This window comes from Tursiops truncatus, chromosome 3 (assembly GCF_011762595.2).
Source record: "Tursiops truncatus isolate mTurTru1 chromosome 3, mTurTru1.mat.Y, whole genome shotgun sequence".
Taxonomy (NCBI): Eukaryota; Metazoa; Chordata; class Mammalia; order Artiodactyla; family Delphinidae; genus Tursiops; species Tursiops truncatus.
This window is the reverse complement of record NC_047036.1, coordinates 42,486,786-42,504,872: the sequence shown is the minus strand read 5'-3', so window position 1 is coordinate 42,504,872 and position 18,087 is coordinate 42,486,786. Positions and strand designations below refer to the sequence as shown.

The 18,087-nt window shown below is 37.4% G+C and overlaps 1 protein-coding gene across 6 annotated transcripts in view; it reads left to right on the top strand.

Moving 5' to 3' along the window:
- PLPP1 (phospholipid phosphatase 1) overlaps positions 1-18,087 on the top strand; it is a 120,205-nt gene that overhangs the window by 79,731 nt on the left and 22,387 nt on the right. For 2 of the 6 annotated variants that reach the window (XR_012330674.1, XR_012330675.1), the window contains exon 5: positions 9,634-9,750. The exons of the other annotated variants lie outside the window; for them this stretch is intronic. The gene's annotated coding sequence lies outside the window, so the exon portion shown is untranslated. The remainder of the gene's footprint in view (positions 1-9,633; positions 9,751-18,087) is intronic. 6 annotated transcript variants of the gene reach the window in all.

Below are 18,087 nucleotides of genomic sequence, written 5' to 3'. Positions count from 1 at the left end.
TATTGTTTTTCTATATTCAATTTCCTTTATTTCTGCTATTTTATTTGCTTCTGCATGCTTTCAGTTTTATTAGCTCTCTTTTGTAGTTTCATAAGGTAGAAACCTAGATCATTAGCTATGTCACAAATTTTGATATATTGTATCTTCATTTTCATTTAAAAATATTTTCTAATTTCCCTTGTGTTTTCCTCTTTGATCAATGGGTTATTTATCTTTCTGTAATTTATTTGTGGTTAAATTACATTGTAATCATAGAACATACTTTGTATGATTAGAATGCTTTTAAATTTATTGAGGTTCATTTCATTGCCCAGCATATGATCTGTCCTTGAGAATATACCATGTGCATTTGAAGACAATGTGTATTCTGCTGTTTTGGGGGTGGAATGTTCTATAGATGTAAATTTGGTCAAGTTGATTGATAGTGTTATTCAAATAATCTATATCTGTATGAATTTTCTACAGAGATGTTTTGTCAGTTATTCTTAGGAGTTTGAAATCTCTATAACTGTTGATTGTTTTTGTTCTTTCCTTTCTGTTAGCTTTTGTTTCATTTATTTTGTGATTCTGCTCTTTGTTGTATAACATTTCTAAATGTTCTTTTTTCCAGCTGTAGGTACCCTTTTCTGTATGAACTCTCTTTTTTTTGAATTTTATTTATTTTTTTATACAGCAGGTTCTTATTAGTTATCCATTTTATACATATTAGTATATATATGAACTGTCTCTCTTTGTTTCTAGAAATATCCTTTACCTTAAGTCTGTTTTGTCTGATAATAATATATAGCCACTCTCGTACTCTCATGTTTTATTGCATGGATAGTATATATTTTCCATAAGTAAAACTTTTAGTTCATTTGAATCTTGGAATATAAAGTGCGTTTGTTGGATATTTAAAGTATGTAGGTCAGGTCTTGTTTATACTTTTTAATCTAGTGTAAAAAATCCCTGCTTTTTGATTAGAGTGTTTAATTAATTCACATTTAATGTAATTATCCATTGTGGATTTAGGTCTGCCATTTTGCTCTGTGTTTTCTATTTGTCTCATCTTGCTGTCTTTTTTTTTAAATTGAGGAATAATTGACATGTAATGTATTTTAACATATTAGTTTCAGGTGTAATTTCTTTTTTTTCATCTCTTGATTTCTATTCTTCTTATACTGCTTTCCTTTGTATTACACAAATATTTTTTAGTGTAAATTTTAAGTATTCTGACATTTAGTCTAAGTTTTTGGTTATTTTTTGGTGTTTCTGTAGTGATTACATCTTTTTGTCATAATTTACTTCAAGTTAATGCTTTTTAAAATTTTTTTTAAATTTTATTTTTTTATACAGCAGGTTCTTATTAGTCATCAGTTTTATACACATCAGTGTATACATGTCAATCCCAATCGCCCAATTCAGCACACCACCATCCCCACTCCCCCGCGGCTTACCCCCCTTGGTGTCCACACGCTTGAGAATGTCCATATGTTCTCTACATCTGTGTCTCAACTTCTGCCCTGCACACCGGTTCATCTGTACCATTTTTCTAGGTTCCACATAAATGCGTTAATATACGATATTTGTTTTTCTCTTTCTGACTTACTTCACTCTGTATGACAGTCTCTAGATCCATCCACATCTCAACAAATGACTCAATTTCGTTCCTTTTTATGGCTGAGTAATGTTCCATTGTATACATGTACCACAACTTCTTTATCCATTCGTCTGTCGATGGGCATTTAGGTTGCTTCCATGACCTGGCTATTGTAAATAGTGCTGCAATGAACATTGGGGTGCATGTGTCTTTCTGAATTATGGTTTTCTCTGGGTACATGCCCAATAGTGGAATTGCTGGATCATATGGTAATTCTATTTTTAGTTTTTTAAGGAACCTCCATAGTGTTCTCCATAGTGGCTGTATCAATTTACATTCCCACCAACAGTGTAAGAGGGTTCCCTTTTCTCCACACCCTCTCCAGCATTTGTTGTTTGTAGGTTTTCTGATGATGCCCATTCTAACTGGTGTGAGGTGATACCTCATTATAGTCTTGATTTGCATTTCTCTAATAATTAGTGATGTTGAGCAGCTTTTCATGTGCTTCTTGGCCATCTGTATCTCTTCTTTGGAGAAATGTCTATTTAGGTCTTCTCCCTATTTTTGGATTGGGTTGTTTATTTCTTTAATATTGAGCTGCATGACCTGTTCATATATTTTGCAGATTAATCTTTTGTCTGTTGATTTGTTTGCAAATATTTTCTCCCATTCTGAGGGTTGTCTTTTCGTCTTGTTTACAGTTTCCTTTGCTGTGCAAAAGCTTTTAACTTTCATTAGGTCCCATTTGTTTATTTTTATTTTTATTTCCATTACTCTAGGAGGTGGATCAAAAAAGATCTTGCTGTGATTTATGTCAAAGAGTGTTCTTCCTATGTTTTCCTCTAAGAGTTTTATAGTGTCTGGTCTTACATTTAGGTCCCAAATCCATTTTGAGTTTATTTTTGTGTATAGTGTTAGAGAATGTTCTAATTTCATTCTTTTACATGTAGCTGTCCAGTTTTCCCAGCACCACTTATTGAAGAGACTGTCTTTTCTCCATTGTATATCCTTGCCTCCTTTGTCATATAGATTAGTTGACCATAGGTGCGTGGGTTGATCTCTGGGCTGTCTATTTTCTTCCGTTGATCTATCTTTCTGTTTTTGTGCCACTACCATATTGTCCTGACTACTGTAGCTTTATAGTATAGTCTCAAGTCAGGGAGTCTAATTCCTCCAGCTCCGTTTTTTTCCCTCAAGACTGCTTTGGCTGTTCAGGGTCTTTTATGTCTCCATACAAATTTTAAGATTTTTTGTTCTAGTTCCCTAAAAAATGCCATTGGTTATTTGATAGGGATAGCATTGAATCTGTAGATTGCTTTGGGTGGTATAGTCATTTTCACAATTTTGATTCTTCTAATACAAGAACATGGTATATATCTCCATCTGTTGGTATCATCTTTAATTTCTTTCATCAGTGTCTTATAGTTTTCTGCATACAGTTCTTTTGTCTCCCTAGGTAGGTTTATCCCTAGGTGTTTTATTCTTTTTGTTGCAATGGTAAATGGGAGTGTTTCCTTAATTTCTCTTTCAGATTTTTCATCATTAGTATATAGGCATGCAAGAGATTTCTGTGCATTAATTTTGTATCCTGCAACTTTACCAAATTCATTGATTAGTAGTTTTTTTGGTGGCATCTTTAGGATTCTCTATGTATAGTATCATGTCATCTGCAAACAGTGACAGTTTTACTTCTTCTTTTCCAATTTGTATTCCTTTTATTTCCTTTTGTTATCTGATTGCCATGGCTAGGACTTCCAAAACTATGTTGAATAATAGTGGTGAGAGTGGACATCCTTGTCTTGTTCCTGATCTTAGAGGAAATGCTTTCAGTTTTTCTCCATGGAGAATGATGTTTGCTGTGGGTTTGTCGATTATGGCCTTTATTATGTTGAGGTAGGTTCCCTCTTTGCCCACTTCTGGAGAGTTTTTATCATAAATGGGTGTTGAACTTTGTCAAAAGCTTTTTCTGCATGTATTGAGATGATCATATGGTTTTTATTCTTCAGTTTGTTAATATGGTGTATCACATTGATTGATTTGCATATATTGAAGAATCCTTGCATCCCTGGGATAAATCCCACTTGATCATGGTGTGTGCTCCTTTTAATGTGCTGTTGGATTCTGTTTGCTAGTATTTTGTTCAGGATTTTTGCATCTATATTCATCAGTGATATTGTCCTGTAATTTTCTTTTTTTTAGTATCTTTGGTTTTGTATCAGGGTGATGTGGCCTCAAGAATGAGTTTGGGAATGTTCCTTCTCTGCAAATTTTTGCAAGAGTTTGAGAAGGATGGGTGTTAGCTCTTCTCTGAATGTTTGATAGAATTCACCTGTGAAGCCATCTGGTCCTGGACTTTTGTTTGTTGGAAGATTTTTTTTTTTTAACATCTTTATTGGGGTATAATTGCTTTACAATGGTGTGTTAGTTTCTGCTTTATAACAAAGTGAATCAGTTATACATATACATATGTTCCCATATGTCTCCCTCTTGCGTCTCCCTCCCTCCCACCCTCCCTATCCCACCCCTCCAGGCTGTCACAAAGCACCGAGCCAATATCCCTGTGCCATGCGGCTGCTTCCCACTAGCTATCTACCTTACTACGTTTGTTAGTGTGTATATGTCCGTGACTCTCTCTCGCCCTGTCACAGCTCACCCTTCCCCCTCCCCATAACCTCAAGTCCGTTCTCTAGTAGGTCTGCGTCTTTATTCCTGCCTTACCCCTAGGTTCTTCATGACATTTTTTTTTCTTAAATTCCATATATATGTGTTAGCATACGGTATTTGTCTTTTTCTTTCTGACTTACTTCACTGTGTATGACAGACTCTAGGTCTATCCACCTCATTACAAATAGCTCAATTTCGTTTCTTTTTATGGCTGAGTAATATTCCATTGTATATATGTGCCACATCTTTATCCATTCATCCGATGATGGGCACTTAGGTTGTTTCCATCTCCGGGCTATTGTAAATAGAGCTGCAATGAACATTTTGGTACATGACTCTTTTTGAATTTCGGTTTTCTCAGGGTATATGCCCAGTAGTGGGATTGCTGGGTCATATGGTAGTTCTATTTGTAGTTTTTTAAGGAACCTCCATACTGTTCTCCATAGTGGCTGAACCAATTCACATTCCCACCAGCAGTGCAAGAGTGTTCCCTTTTCTCCACACCCTCTCCAGCATTTATTATTTCTAGAGTTTTTGATGATGGCCATTCTGACTGGTGTGAGATGATATCTCATTGTAGTTTTGATTTGCATTTCTCTAATGATTAATGATGTTGAGCATTCTTTCATGTGTTTGTTGGCAGTCTGTATATCTTCTTTGGAGAAGAAAGGAGGTGGGTCAGAAAGGATCTTGCTGTGATTTATGTCATAGAGTGTTCTGCCTATGTTTTCCTCTAAGAGTTTGATAGTTTCTCACCTTACATTTAGGTCTTTAATCCATTTTGAGCTTATTTTTGTGTATGGTGTTAGGGAGTGATCTAATCTCATACTTTTACATGTACCTGTCCAGTTTTCCCAGCACCACTTTTTGAAGAGACTGTCTTTTCTCCATTGTATATCCTTGCCTCCTTTGTCATATAGATTAGTTGACCATATGTGCGTGGGTTTATCTCTGGGCTTTCTATCCTGTTCCGTTGATCTTTCTGTTTTTGTGCCAGTACCATACTGTCTTGATTACTGTAGCTTTGTAGTATAGTCTGAAGTCAGGGAGCCTGAATCCTCCAGCTCCTTTTTTCGTTCTCAAGATTGCTTTGGCTATTCGGGGTCTTTTGTGTTTCCATACAAACTGCGAAATTTTTTGTTCTAGTTCTGTGAAAAATGCCAGTGGTAGTTTGATAGGGATTGCATTGAATCTATAGATTGCTTTGGGTAGTAGAGTCATTTGCACAATGTTGATTCTTCCAATCCAAGAACATGGTATGTCTCTCCATCTATTTGTATCATCTTTAATTTCTTTCATCAGTTTCTTACAATTTTCTGCATACAGGTCTTTTGTCTCCTTAGGTAGGTTTATTCCTAGATATTTTATTCTTTTTGTTGCAATGGTAAATGGGAGTGTTTTCTTGTTTTCACATTCAGATTTTTCATCATTAGTATATAGGAACTCCAGAAATTTCTGTGCATTAATTTTCTATCCTGCCACTTCACCAAATTCATTGATTAGCTCTAGTAGTTTTCTGGTAGCGTCTTTAGGATTCTCTATGTATAGGATCATGTCATCTGCAAACAGTGACAGCTTTACTTCTTCTTTTCCGTTTTGGATTCCTTTTATTTCCTTTTCTTCTCTGATTGCTGTGGCTAAAACTTCCAAAACGATGTTGAATAAGAGTGGTGAGAGTGGGCAACCTTGTCTTGTTCCTGATCTTAGTGGAAATGGTTTCAGTTTTTCACCATTGAGGAGGATATTGGCTGTGGGTTTGTAATATATGGCTTTTATTATGTTGAGGAAAGTTCCCACTGTGCCTACTTTCTACAGGGTTTTAATCGTAAATGGGTGTTGAATTTTGTCGAAAGCTTTCTCTGCATCTATTGAGATGATCATATGGTTTTTCTCCTTCAATTTGTACATATGGTGTATCATGTTGATTGATTTGCGTATATTGAAGAATCCTTGCATTCCTGGAATAAACCCCACTTGATCATGGCGTATGATCCTTTTAATGTGCTGTTGGATTCTGTTTGCTAGTATTTTGTTGAGGATTTTTGTCTCTATGTTCATCAGTGATATTGGCCTGTAGTTTTCTTTCTTTGCGATATCCTTGTCTGGTTTTGGTATCCGGGTGATGGTGGCCTCGTAGAATGAGTTTGGGAGTGTTCTTTCGTCTGCTATATTTTGGAAGAGTTTGAGAAGGATAGGTGTTAGTTCTTCTCTAAATGTTTGATAGAATTCGCCTGTGAAGTCATCTGGTCCCGGGCTTTTGTTTGTTGGAAGATTTTTAATCACAGTTTCAATTTCAGTGCTTGTGATTAGTGTGTTCATATTTTCTGTTTCTTCCTGATTCAGTCTTGGCAGGTTGTGCATTTCTAAGAATTTGTCCAATTCTTCCAGGTTGTCCATTTTATTGGCATAGAGTTGCTTGTAGTAATCTCTCATGATCCTTTGTACTTATGCAGTGTCCGTTGTTACTTCTCCTTTTTATTTCTAATTCTATTGACTTGAGTCTTCTCCCTCTTTTTCTTGATGAGTCTGGCTAATGGTTTATCCATTTTGTTTATCTTCTCAAAGAACCAGCTTTTAGTTTTATTGATGTTTGCTATCGTTTCCTTCATTTCTATTTCATTTATTTCTGATCTGATCTTTATGATTTCTTTCCTTCTGCTAACTTTGGGGTTTTTTTGTTCTTTCTCTAATTGCTTTAGGTGCAAGGTTAGGTTGTTTATTCGAGATGTTTCCTTTTCTTAAGGTAGGATTGTATTGCTATAAACTTCCCTCTTAGAACTGCTTTTGCTGCATCCCATAGATTTTGGGTTCTCGTGTCTCCATTGTCATTTGTTTCTAGGTGTTTTTTGATTCCTCTTTGATTTCTTCAGTGATCACTTCGTTATTAAGTAGTGTATTGTTTAACCTCCATGTGTTTGTATTTTTTCAGATCTTTTCCTGTAATTGATATCTAGTCTCATAGCGTTGTGGTCGGAAAAGATAGCTGATACAATTTCAATTTTCTTAAATTTACCAAGGCTTGATTTGTGACCCAAGATATGATCTATCCTGGAGAATGTTCCATGAGCACTTGAGAAAAATGTGTAGTCTGTTGTTTTTGGATGGAGTGTCCTATAAATATCAATTAAGTCCATCTTGTTTAATGTATCATTTAAAGCTTGTGTTTCCTTATTTATTTTCATTTTGGATGATGTGTCCATTGGTGAAAGTGGGGTGTTAAAGTCTCCTACTATGAATGTGTTACTGTCGATTTCCCCTTTTATGGCTGTTAGTATTTGCCTTATGTATTGAGGTGCTCCTATGTTGGGTGCATAAATATTTACAATTGTTATATCTTCTTCTTGGATCGATCCCTTTATCATTATGTAGTGTCCTTCTTTGTCTCTTGTAATAGTCTTTGTTTTAAAGTTTATTTTGTCTGTTATGAGAATTGCTACTCCAGCTTTCTTTTGATTTCCATTTGCATGGAATACCTTTTTCCATCCCCTCACTTGCAGTCTGTATGTGTCCCTAAGTCTGAAGTGGGTCTCTTGTAGACAGTATGTATATGGGTCTTGTTTTTGTATCCATTCAGCAAGCCTGTGTCTTTTGGTTGGAAAATTTAACCCATTCACGTTTAGGGTAATTATCCATATGTATGTTCCTATGACCATTTTCTTAATGTTTTGAGTTTGTTTTCGTAGTTCCTTTTCTTCTCTTGTGTTTCCCACTTAGAGAAGTTCCTTTAGCATTTGTTGTAGAGCTGGTTTGGTGGTGCTGAATTCTCTTAGCTTTTGCTTGTCTGTAAAGCTTTGGATTTCTCCATCGAATCTGAATGAGATCCTTGCCTGGTCGAGTAATCTTGGTTGTAATTTCTTCCCTTTCATCACTTTAAGTATATCATGCCACTCCCTCTGGCTTGTAGACTTTCTGCTGAGAAATCAGCTGTTAGTCTTGTGGGAGTTCCCTAGTATATTATTTGTCATTTTTCCCTTGCTGCTTTTAATAATGTTTCTTTGTCTTTAATTTTTGCCTATTTGATTACTATGTGTCTCGGCGTGTTTCTCCTTGGGTTTTCCTGTATGGGACTCTCTGCGCCTCCTGGACCTGGGTGGCTATTTCCTTTCCCATGTTTGGGAAGTTTTCGACTATAATCTCTTCACATATTTTCTCTGGTCCTTTCTCTCTCTCTTCTCCTTCTGGATCCCCTGTAATGCGAATTTTGTTGTGTTTAATGTTGTCCCAGAAGTCTGTTAGGCTGCCTTCATTTCTTTTCACTCTTTTTTCTTTATTCTGTTCCACAGCAGTGAATTCCACCATTCTGTCTTCCAGGTCACTTATCAGTTCTTCTGCCTCAGTTATTTTGCTATTGATTCCTTCTAGTGTAGTTTTCATTTCAGTTATTGTATTGTTCATCTCTGTTTATTTGTTCTTTAATTCTTCTAGGTCTTTGTTGAACATTTCTTGCATCTTCTCAATCTTTGCCTCCATTCTTTTTCCAAGGTCCTGGATCATCTTTGCTATCATTATTCTGAATTCTTTTTCTGGAAGGTTGCTTACCTCCACTTCATTTAGTTGTTTTTCTGGGGTTTTATCTTGTTCCTTCATCTGGTACATAGCCCTCTGCCTTTTCATCTTGTCTGTCTTTCTGTGAATGTGGTTTTTGTTCCACAGGCTGCAGGATTGTAGTTCTTCTTGCTTCTGCTGTGTGCCCTGTGGTGGAGGAGGCTATCTAAGAGGCTTGTGCAAGTTTCCTGATGGGAGGGACTGGTGCTGGGTAGAGCTGACTGTTGCTCTGGTGGGCAGAGCTCAGTAAAACTTTAATCTGCTTGACTGCTGATGAGTGGGGCTGCGTTCCCTCCCTGTTGGTTGTTTGGCCTGAGACTTCCAACACTGGAGCCTACCTTGGGTCTTTGGTGGGGCTAATGGCGGACCCTGGGAGGGCTCACACCAAGGAGAACTTCTGCTGCCAGTGTCCTTGTCCCCATCGTGAGCCACAGCCACCCCCCCCCCCCCGCATCCGCAGGAGACCCTCCAACACTAGCAGGTAGGTCTGGTTCAATCTCCCTTGGGGTCACTGCTCCTTCCCCTGTGTCCTGATGCACATACCACTTTGTGCGTGCCCTCCAAGAGTGGAGTCTCTGTTTCCCCCAGTTCTGTCAAAGTCCTGCAGTCAAATCCCAGTAGCCTTCAAAGTCTGGTTCTCTAGGAATTCCTCCTCCTGTTGCCGGACCCGCAGGTTGGGAAGCCTGACGTGGGGCTCAGAACCTTCACTCCAGTGGGTGGACTTCTGTGGTATAAGTGTTCTCCAGTCTGTGAGTCACCCACCCAGCAGTTATGGGATTTGATTTTACTGTGATTGCGCCCCTTCTACCGTCTCATTGTGGCTTCTCCTTTGTCTTTGGATGTAGGGTATCTTTTTTGGTGAGTTCCAGTGTCTTCCTGTCGATGATTGTCCAGCAGCTAGTTGTGATTCTGCTGTTGTCACAAGAGGGAGTGAGAGCACATCCTTCTACTCTGCCATCTTGGTTCGTCTAAACAATGCTGACTTTCTTATGGCAAAATTAGCCCTTTGTATACAGTATAGCTCTGTGCCCCCAACCTCCACACACTTTGGTTTATTATTGTCATATATATTAAATCTGTATACATTATAAACTCAACAAAATTGTGTTGTAATTTTTGTTTTAAACAGTCATGTTTAAAGAAATTAATAGAAGAAATTAACTGAAAGTCTCTTTAATGATTAGGAGATGTAGTGAATCTTCAGTGAAGAGTGTTAAAGATACAGGAAAATACAGGTTTCTTTGTTTATAGAACTGGATTTCCAGAGTGCCCAGTGGAGGGTTTGGAATTCCAGTTACCATCTGGTGTAATTTCCCTCAGGCTGAAGAAGTTTCTTTAGTATTTTTGTGGCTCAGGTTTGCTAGCAACTAATTCTCAGCTTTTTTTTTTTGGTCTGGAAATACCTTTTCTTTGCTTTAATTTTTCAAGAATAATTTTGCTGGATATAAAATTCTTTGGTATTTTCCTTTCCAAATTTTGGAATATGTCATTGCACAGTCTTCTGGTTTCTATCGTTTCTGATGAGAAATAATCTGTTAGTTGTATTCTTGTTCCCTTTTATGTGATGTATTATTTTCTCTCATACTGCTTTTGTTAATTTCACTCTGATGTGTCTAGGTATGGTTCTGTCTTTATATTTGTACTACTCAGAGTTTGTTGAGCTTCTTTATAGGTTTCACCATTCTAGTCTTAGTTCAGTACTTTTTCATCAAGCACTATGCCCGTGTCTTTAAGAATATGTTTCCTACATTAACCAACAGAAAATAGACAGGAAAACTCGAATGTTTTCTCTCAGCCAGGGAATTTAAGAAAGTCACTATGGTGATGAGGGTTTACCTCAACTCCAGAAAATGTTTTTGTAAATGCTTCTTAAAGGACACAAATTCTTTACACATGTATTGTTTTTCTGGTTCAGGTACATAAATCTTAACTCAAACTTTTTTTGTGACCTATCTTATTGAGAGATTTTTCTTTCTTATACAAGCCATTTGGACAAAATTTGAAGTAATATAATTTAGTTAAAATGGTATTAAAAGAATTACATTTTTCAGTCCATATGTGTCATCCTCTCTATCTCTTCCTAGTGTACCCAAATTGTCCAACGTGTACTATGACTCTCATTGTACTTTTGGCTGAAGTACACTTGGGTTTTTTACCCATCATCATCTCACATTTCTACATCAACCCACAAGCAGTTTTCCACTTAAAGTCCTATGTAAGGGTCAGGAAAACAATCTCTTCCAAAGCAGTATGAATATCTGGATAACTCAAATTGCAAAGCTATGTATATTGCAAATAATTATTTTATTTTTTTTAAACCCTTCAAAGACTTCCCATCACTCTTTTTTCTATTTATTTATTTATTTATTTATTTATTTGTTGTTGGCTGTGTTGGGTCTTCATTGCTGTGCGCGGACTTTCTCTAGTTGTGGCAAGTGGGGGCTACTCTTCATTGCAGTGCGCGGGCTTCTCATTGTGGTGACTTCTCTTGTTGCGGGGCATGGGCTCTAGGAGCACGGACTTCAGTAGTTGTGGCCCGTGGTCTCAGTAGTTGTGGCCCACGGGCTCTAGAGCGCAGACTCAGTAGTTGTGGTGCACGGGCTTAGTTGGTCCACGGCATGTGGGATCTTCCTGGACCAGGGCTCGAACCCATGTCCCCTGCATTGGCAGGCGGATTCTTAACCACCGCACCACCAGGGAAGTCCCGCAAATAATTATTATCTATAGTTTCCAATGAAGAACATCTGTTAGTAAGTTTTGGGGTTCTGAAACAAGGATAAAGGAAAATCAAACATAGAAATGAAATTTGAAGAAGACTGTATCTTATGAGAAAAATGTGATTTCTATCAGTGTTTCCAGAATGAATTAGTTGTTGCTGGTTTCAGAGCTGTATAACATCGGTACATGTGGCTTTGTGTTGCTGTTCTATTGTGGAGCATAGTTTGGTTGGATACAGACTTTCCTATTCCTTTTCTTTTGAATTTTAAAGTCAGGATGCCAAGAATGCAAAAACATTTCAGTCTAGAATTGTCTATAAGTTTATTAGGAGTATGGTGTAATCTGCTCTTTTATTTATCTCCATAGCCTGCCCCCTGTAAGTTTTTAATTATAAAATTATAATGTTTGATGGAGAGAAGAGAACATAGGCATCCAAAATGAGTCATTTTTGTTGACTATAAATGAGTCAGAGTTACATCTTAGGATGAGAGTACCCTCTTGCAACTTTGGTTTTTGGTCTTGATTTTTTCCCCATTTGTTCTCTTATTTCTTTTTCTCTTTCTCCCTCCTCCCTTCTTGCGCATGTGTACACTTTTGTGCTGTCTAATATCACTGATGTTGCAGGACTTTCACTGGGCTTCTTTTGGTGACCATTGGGTCCTAACATAGAAGTGAGAACATAATGGACTAGAATGGAATAATTGTAATATCCAGAGAGTCGTATTCATTGTTTAAAATCAATACCTTTGAATTTACTTTGAAATAAAAGGGGCTTATAACTGTAACAGTAGGACTTCCAGCTGCCATTGCTTGTGCCAATGAGAATAGCATTGCTCTCAGATTTTGAAAAAAAATTACTAACGATCCCAGATAGTTCAGAACTGTAGCTCCCTTCGGAGGTCGAGATTCTCTTTAGAGAATCAGTGGCTCTCACACATTAGTGGTTCATTAGAATAACCTGGAAGGTTTGTTAAAACAGATTTCTGGGGCTTCATCTCCAAGTGTTTGATTCAGAAGGTTTGGGGTAGGGTCTGAAAATTTGTATTTCTAACAGGTTCCCAGATGCTGCTGCTGTGTTGATCTTGGGACCACACTTTGAGAACCACTACTTTATATCACCTGTATATGGGAACACAGCCTTGCCTGACGTTTCAGGCTGTGAGAGCTGATATTCACCCTGTAGGGTGAATTTAAGATTGTGCACAGTGAGCTGGTCTGTTTATGGTAATACAGTATAGAAACTATTGGCTTCTTCGAGAGATTTACTTTTTTTCTGGCTTTTATTTAAATTATTTAAGAATAAACTCAGTGTTCCTGATCAATTCCTAGTGACTGATCTCTGGCTTTGTGAATCAGATATTCAAAGTTGTTTCTGTTTGGATTATGGCAGCTTATATTGCTTAGATGTTTAATTGCAATATGTTTGGTCGAGTGGGAGAAATAATTTTCCTTTTCTCTCTATATTTATTTATTTATTTATGGCTGTGTTGGGTCTTTGTTGCTGCATGCGGGCTTTCTCTAGTTGCAGTGAGCAGGGGCTACTCTTCTTTGTGCTATGCGGGCTTCTCACTGCAGTGTCTTCTCTTGTTGTGGAGCTCGGGCTCTAGACGCACGGGCTCAGTAGTTGTGGCTCACTGGCTCTAGAGTGCAGGCTCAGTAGTTGTGGCACACGGGCTTAGTTGCTCCGAGGCATGTGGGATCTTCCTGGACCAGGGCTCGAACCCATGTCGCCTGCAGTGGCAGGCTGATTCTTAACCACTGTGCCCCCAGGGAAGTCCCTCCTTTTCTTTTTGTAATGCAGCCCACATGCAGGTAAATAAAGCTGAAGTTTGAGGGTGTGCCTTCTGTAATAGTGAAAAACCATTGTAACTAGACTGACTGGCTGTGGTACTCAGTACCTGGTAAAACCTGCTTTATACTTTGAGAGAATGGCTTCTTCTGTGTAGCCTAATTGTTAAACATCACAGGATAAGCCTTTATGCCTTCAAAAAGATTCATTTATTCAGGTTGATCTGTATTTCTCAGGCATGTATGTATCAGTAAACTAAACAACCTTCTTTTTAGTCATATCTGTATGAAATATCAATGTATAGAAGGAAAGAGAGTATGATTTTAAAAGATCCTTCACTCTAAGAGCATTAGTATTAGTGTATTTAATAGGAGGTGACTTCAAGGCCAGCCCCTGTTTCCACCTCCTCTGTTCTGAATAGCAAGCAGTACCTGACAGTTGAGGTTGTAGCTGTGACTGCTTCTTCACCCCCATACCACCCTGACTCTTTTTGCCCCTGTGTTTCTCGCATTTAGCCGCATTGGAATCATGTGGACAGTTTGTTAAAATAACAGATTGGTGGGCCTCACCCTCAGAGTTTCTGATTCAGTGGGTCTGGGGTGGGGCTCAAGACTTTGCATTTCTAAAAAAGTGTTCCCAGATGGTGCTTTGGCTGCTGATCTGAGAACCACTGCTTCAGTGTATTCCAGGAAGTTACTGGAATTCAACTAATACCTATTACTCGTAAGTCCTAGTTAGTGTAAGAGCTACCAAGGTGTGCCTGTTGCTCTTGTGGTGCCCACTACGTAGGAGCTAAGACATGTTTGGAGATTGTGTGGTGATAGAAAGTGATACATGCCTTAAAGGAATGAAGATAAAATGCTACATGAAATCAGAGGGTGGTAATACTACTTCTAGTAGAGGAAGCATTTTGGAGGATGAGTAAGGTTTGAATGTGTAGAATTGGGATGGAATATATCTCAGGTCCAGGGGGCAACATGATTAAAGGCTGGAGACTTAAGAGTATACAAGAAGTGTTTTATTAGACTTAGTTTCAGTATAACCTGTTTGATTTTTGGGGTTTTGTTTGTTAAATTATAAAGGCAGTCTGGGGCATTTAAAGCTAAGGAAACGTTTCCTCTTTGATTAGAAAATGAAAATGTAGTTGTACAACATGATACCTAATTTTTATGCAGACTTCTGATTTAGCCTGTGTTGCATTCATGCATTCCATATAATTTTATCTGTTTTAATGTGGAAATGAAAGCAAAGGATTTTTCCCCCCTTAGATTTAACTTGGTGCCTCATTCTTTTTCCTGAGAGGCGGAATGAGTTGAGTCTACGTGTGACTCTGTTTTGGCTGAGGTGCAAGTTTGCAAAGATATGAAAGAGCTTTCTTCACTTTCTGTGACTCCCTGCCACTATTTATTGGTAAATATTTGTATACCATAATTTATTTTAAAAACAATCAAACATCCTTTCCCCAGCACACACCAGACTAGCAATACTCTTAAGTTTTAGATGTTTGACATTTCATTCTGTTCCCCTCCTCCCCTTTTAAATGTTTGTTTAGAGAATTAATTATGAACAAATCCATCAGCTTTTTGAATTACCCCTTGGATTTTCTTCTCAGTTTTTGAATTAGAATGTAGATCTTGCAGTGGATATATTAAGATGACACATATCCTTGGGTTTTAATAAATCAACCAGTGCTTTATATTAAATGTTAAAAGGCTACTAAATCATATTAACATGTCATCAGCTGATTATTTCATATTGATGCTTTGTACCTTCTCCTTAGAACTCTTGAATTTCACATTGCCACCTTTGGAATATGAAAGGAAAAGTTTCATAGATATATTAGTGGGTACTTTTTCCAGATTAAAATATAATAGTAAACCCCATGGATCAAGTGGTAAAGTGTAGGTTTTCATTCAAAATAAATGTGAACGATACCCTTAGCTATTTTCGTCTAATAGCAAATAAATATTTTTATTGAGAGGTATGAAGTATGTTGAATTTGTGAACAGCAAAACAAGCCTAACGTATGGGTTTTATTAGCTACATATTCAAAGAATTGGAATCTGCATTAGAATGATTTTTAAATAAAACACAGTATTTTTCTGTTTTAAGTAGGTTTTGTGATAAAAAGAGAAGATGGAAAACAGGAAAAGCATCATCATTCCCTTGGATGTGACTATCTTCAAAAAGTACCCAAACTGTTGACTTAATCCTGAGTGTATTCCTACTTGAGGTCAAATTTACTTTTCTTCTCATTTCTCTCCCTTTGCCATTGAAAGTGTGGTTCTCTGCTCTGATCAGCAGGCTGGGTATCACCTGGGAGCTTGTTAGACATGCAGAGTCTTGCATCCCAGCATTGGCCCTACGCATAAACTCTCCATTTTGAACAAGATCTCCGTACATTAGTTTGAGGAGCAAGCCCTGCTCTGTCTTGTGACTTTGCTGTACCAAAATGTCACTAGCCTCACCTGGACCAGCTGATTTCCTAACAGGTTACTGGTCAGTAACGTAATGACTTCTAGGTGCCTGGATCTTGACTGTCTTTTTGATGCTGTTCTCTATTGAGTAAGCAAACAAAAAGCTTGTGTTGCTATGGGATTTTTAATGCTACTCTTTTGGGAGAGTGAAGTTTGGGAAGACACTAGATAACATTATCCAATAACATTACTATTCATTTATGTAATAAATGCGCTTAACATGTATGTACTTGGCTAACTTTTTCTTTTATTTTTTCTTATGTAATCTATTGCAGCTGCAATGTTTTGCTTCTCAGGTAATGTTTGGAAATTTATGAAGAAGTTGGGCAGTTTTCAAGATTTTGTTTTATTGAAGGATAGAAATGAATCTTTTAAAAATTGAGAAAATTCTTCATATAGGCAATGGAAAGTAGCATTCAGACAATACGTAAAACCTTTTTCCTTATTTGTCAACCCTTGTTGTTTTGCTTTGGGTTTTGGCCACTTACATTTGCTTTGAGAATGCTTCTAAAAAACTTAAATTGTTTTTTATTTACAACAGAATATATCTGTCACTTCATCGTTGTGGATATCATCTGCTCCACTAATCTGATTGCTTTTGATTGTAAAGTAAAAAAGGTTTCTGGACATTTTACACACATTATTAAAATGTTTGCCAGATGTGTTGGGAAACATGCATTAAGTACTGTATGTTTAAGCTTGTAACATTTTGACATTGAAACTCCTATTCCCCTGAACTTTGATGATAAAGTCAGAATTCCTAACCACTGTAAGGGGAAACACAGCAGAGGGCAATGCTGTTAAAATCAGATAATTTATTGTATGTGGCTTGCTACAATTTATTGGCATAGACTAAGCTAAGCATAGCATTTAATTACATGATGAAATTATCATGCAAAGATAACATATTTTCCTCAGTTTTATTTTATGCATTTTGTTCAGTACAACTAACAAAACACAAGATTGCTGAGGTGTACTTCTTGTGGATGGTGGGGGGATGGGCAGAAAAGGTAGATTTGTATATAATGTTTAAAATATGAGAAGTGTAAGATTTTGATATTTTCTGGCATAATTAAATAAAAATGATTATTCAAGAGATTAGGTTCTACTTTAGCTTAAAAAAATAAATTGAGCACCTACCCTGTGCGTGATAATGGTGTTGGGTGTTAGGGATACAAGATGAATTAAGGTGTGATCTCAGCCAGGGAGGATGGGAGTTTACCAGCAATTTTTCTTTTGTTTAGCTGTACCTTCTGAATGTTTATAATGAGCATATCTTATGTAATAAAAAAAATACAGAAGTTCCTATTTAAAAAGCCTTGTTCCACCCTTACCCATCTGATATCTTGGAGGAAGAGAGTGCAGTTATAGATGATTTTACTGTAAGAAGGTTGGTGCTAAGACAGATGTGTTCATTGAGTGCTGATGATCTCTCCTTTGTGGAGAAAGAAAGGGCAGTAACTTCAACCTAGCTGTTCAAGAAAGGTTTCTTGGAGAAAACAGTGGCTCTTATATAATAATTATTAAAGAAAAGTGGGAAGCCCAGGCCAGGCAGAGGGACGGATAAGCGCAGAGAGTGTGAAACATGGTGTGTGTTGGGAAATTTAAGTAGTTTGGTAGCAGATGAGAGATTGGTTGGTGGGGCTTATGAAGGGTCTGTTATTCAGCAGTTTGTGCTCATGAAGGGTTTGAAACAGGAGAGTAACTCTGTTTTTATACTTGTAAAAAATATTTAGCTTTCCTCCACTTAATTCTAATCTAAATATATACTAAAATGGGTAATTTTAGTAGGAATCGATATAATTTTCTTTTAACAGCAGGAGTAGAGATACTAAAGGAAATGTGACTTTTCTCCATCATGTAGAAAGGTTTCTCTAAGTGGCACTCTGCTAGTCCTGTAGCATGAACTCTACTGATATAATGTGGTCTAATCTGAAAGGAACCAAGAGTGACCTGTCTGGCCAGCTTCCTGTTGGGCTCTAATAATTTTACATCTATGTGGGCCTTCGTCTCTTCTCTTGCCACTGGCAGTGTCTGCTTCAGCTCAGATCTAAAGTTCTGCATTGGTGCAGTTCTAAAGACAGTTTTATTGATGTCTTGAGCCTCGTCCTTCTTGACCGTGGTGCCCAAGGGTTGGTGGTGATTTCATGTTCTGTGTTAGTGTTGGAAGTGGAGCGTACTAGCTGGGTGCTAATAGGCTTTCTTGGCCTTGGTGTTGTCTTTTTGCGGGAGGGCTTAAACTAAAAATCTCTCTATCTTGCCTCTAGCTAGCAATCCTGCCTCTTAAAAAAAATAAACAACTTTGAAAGTGATTT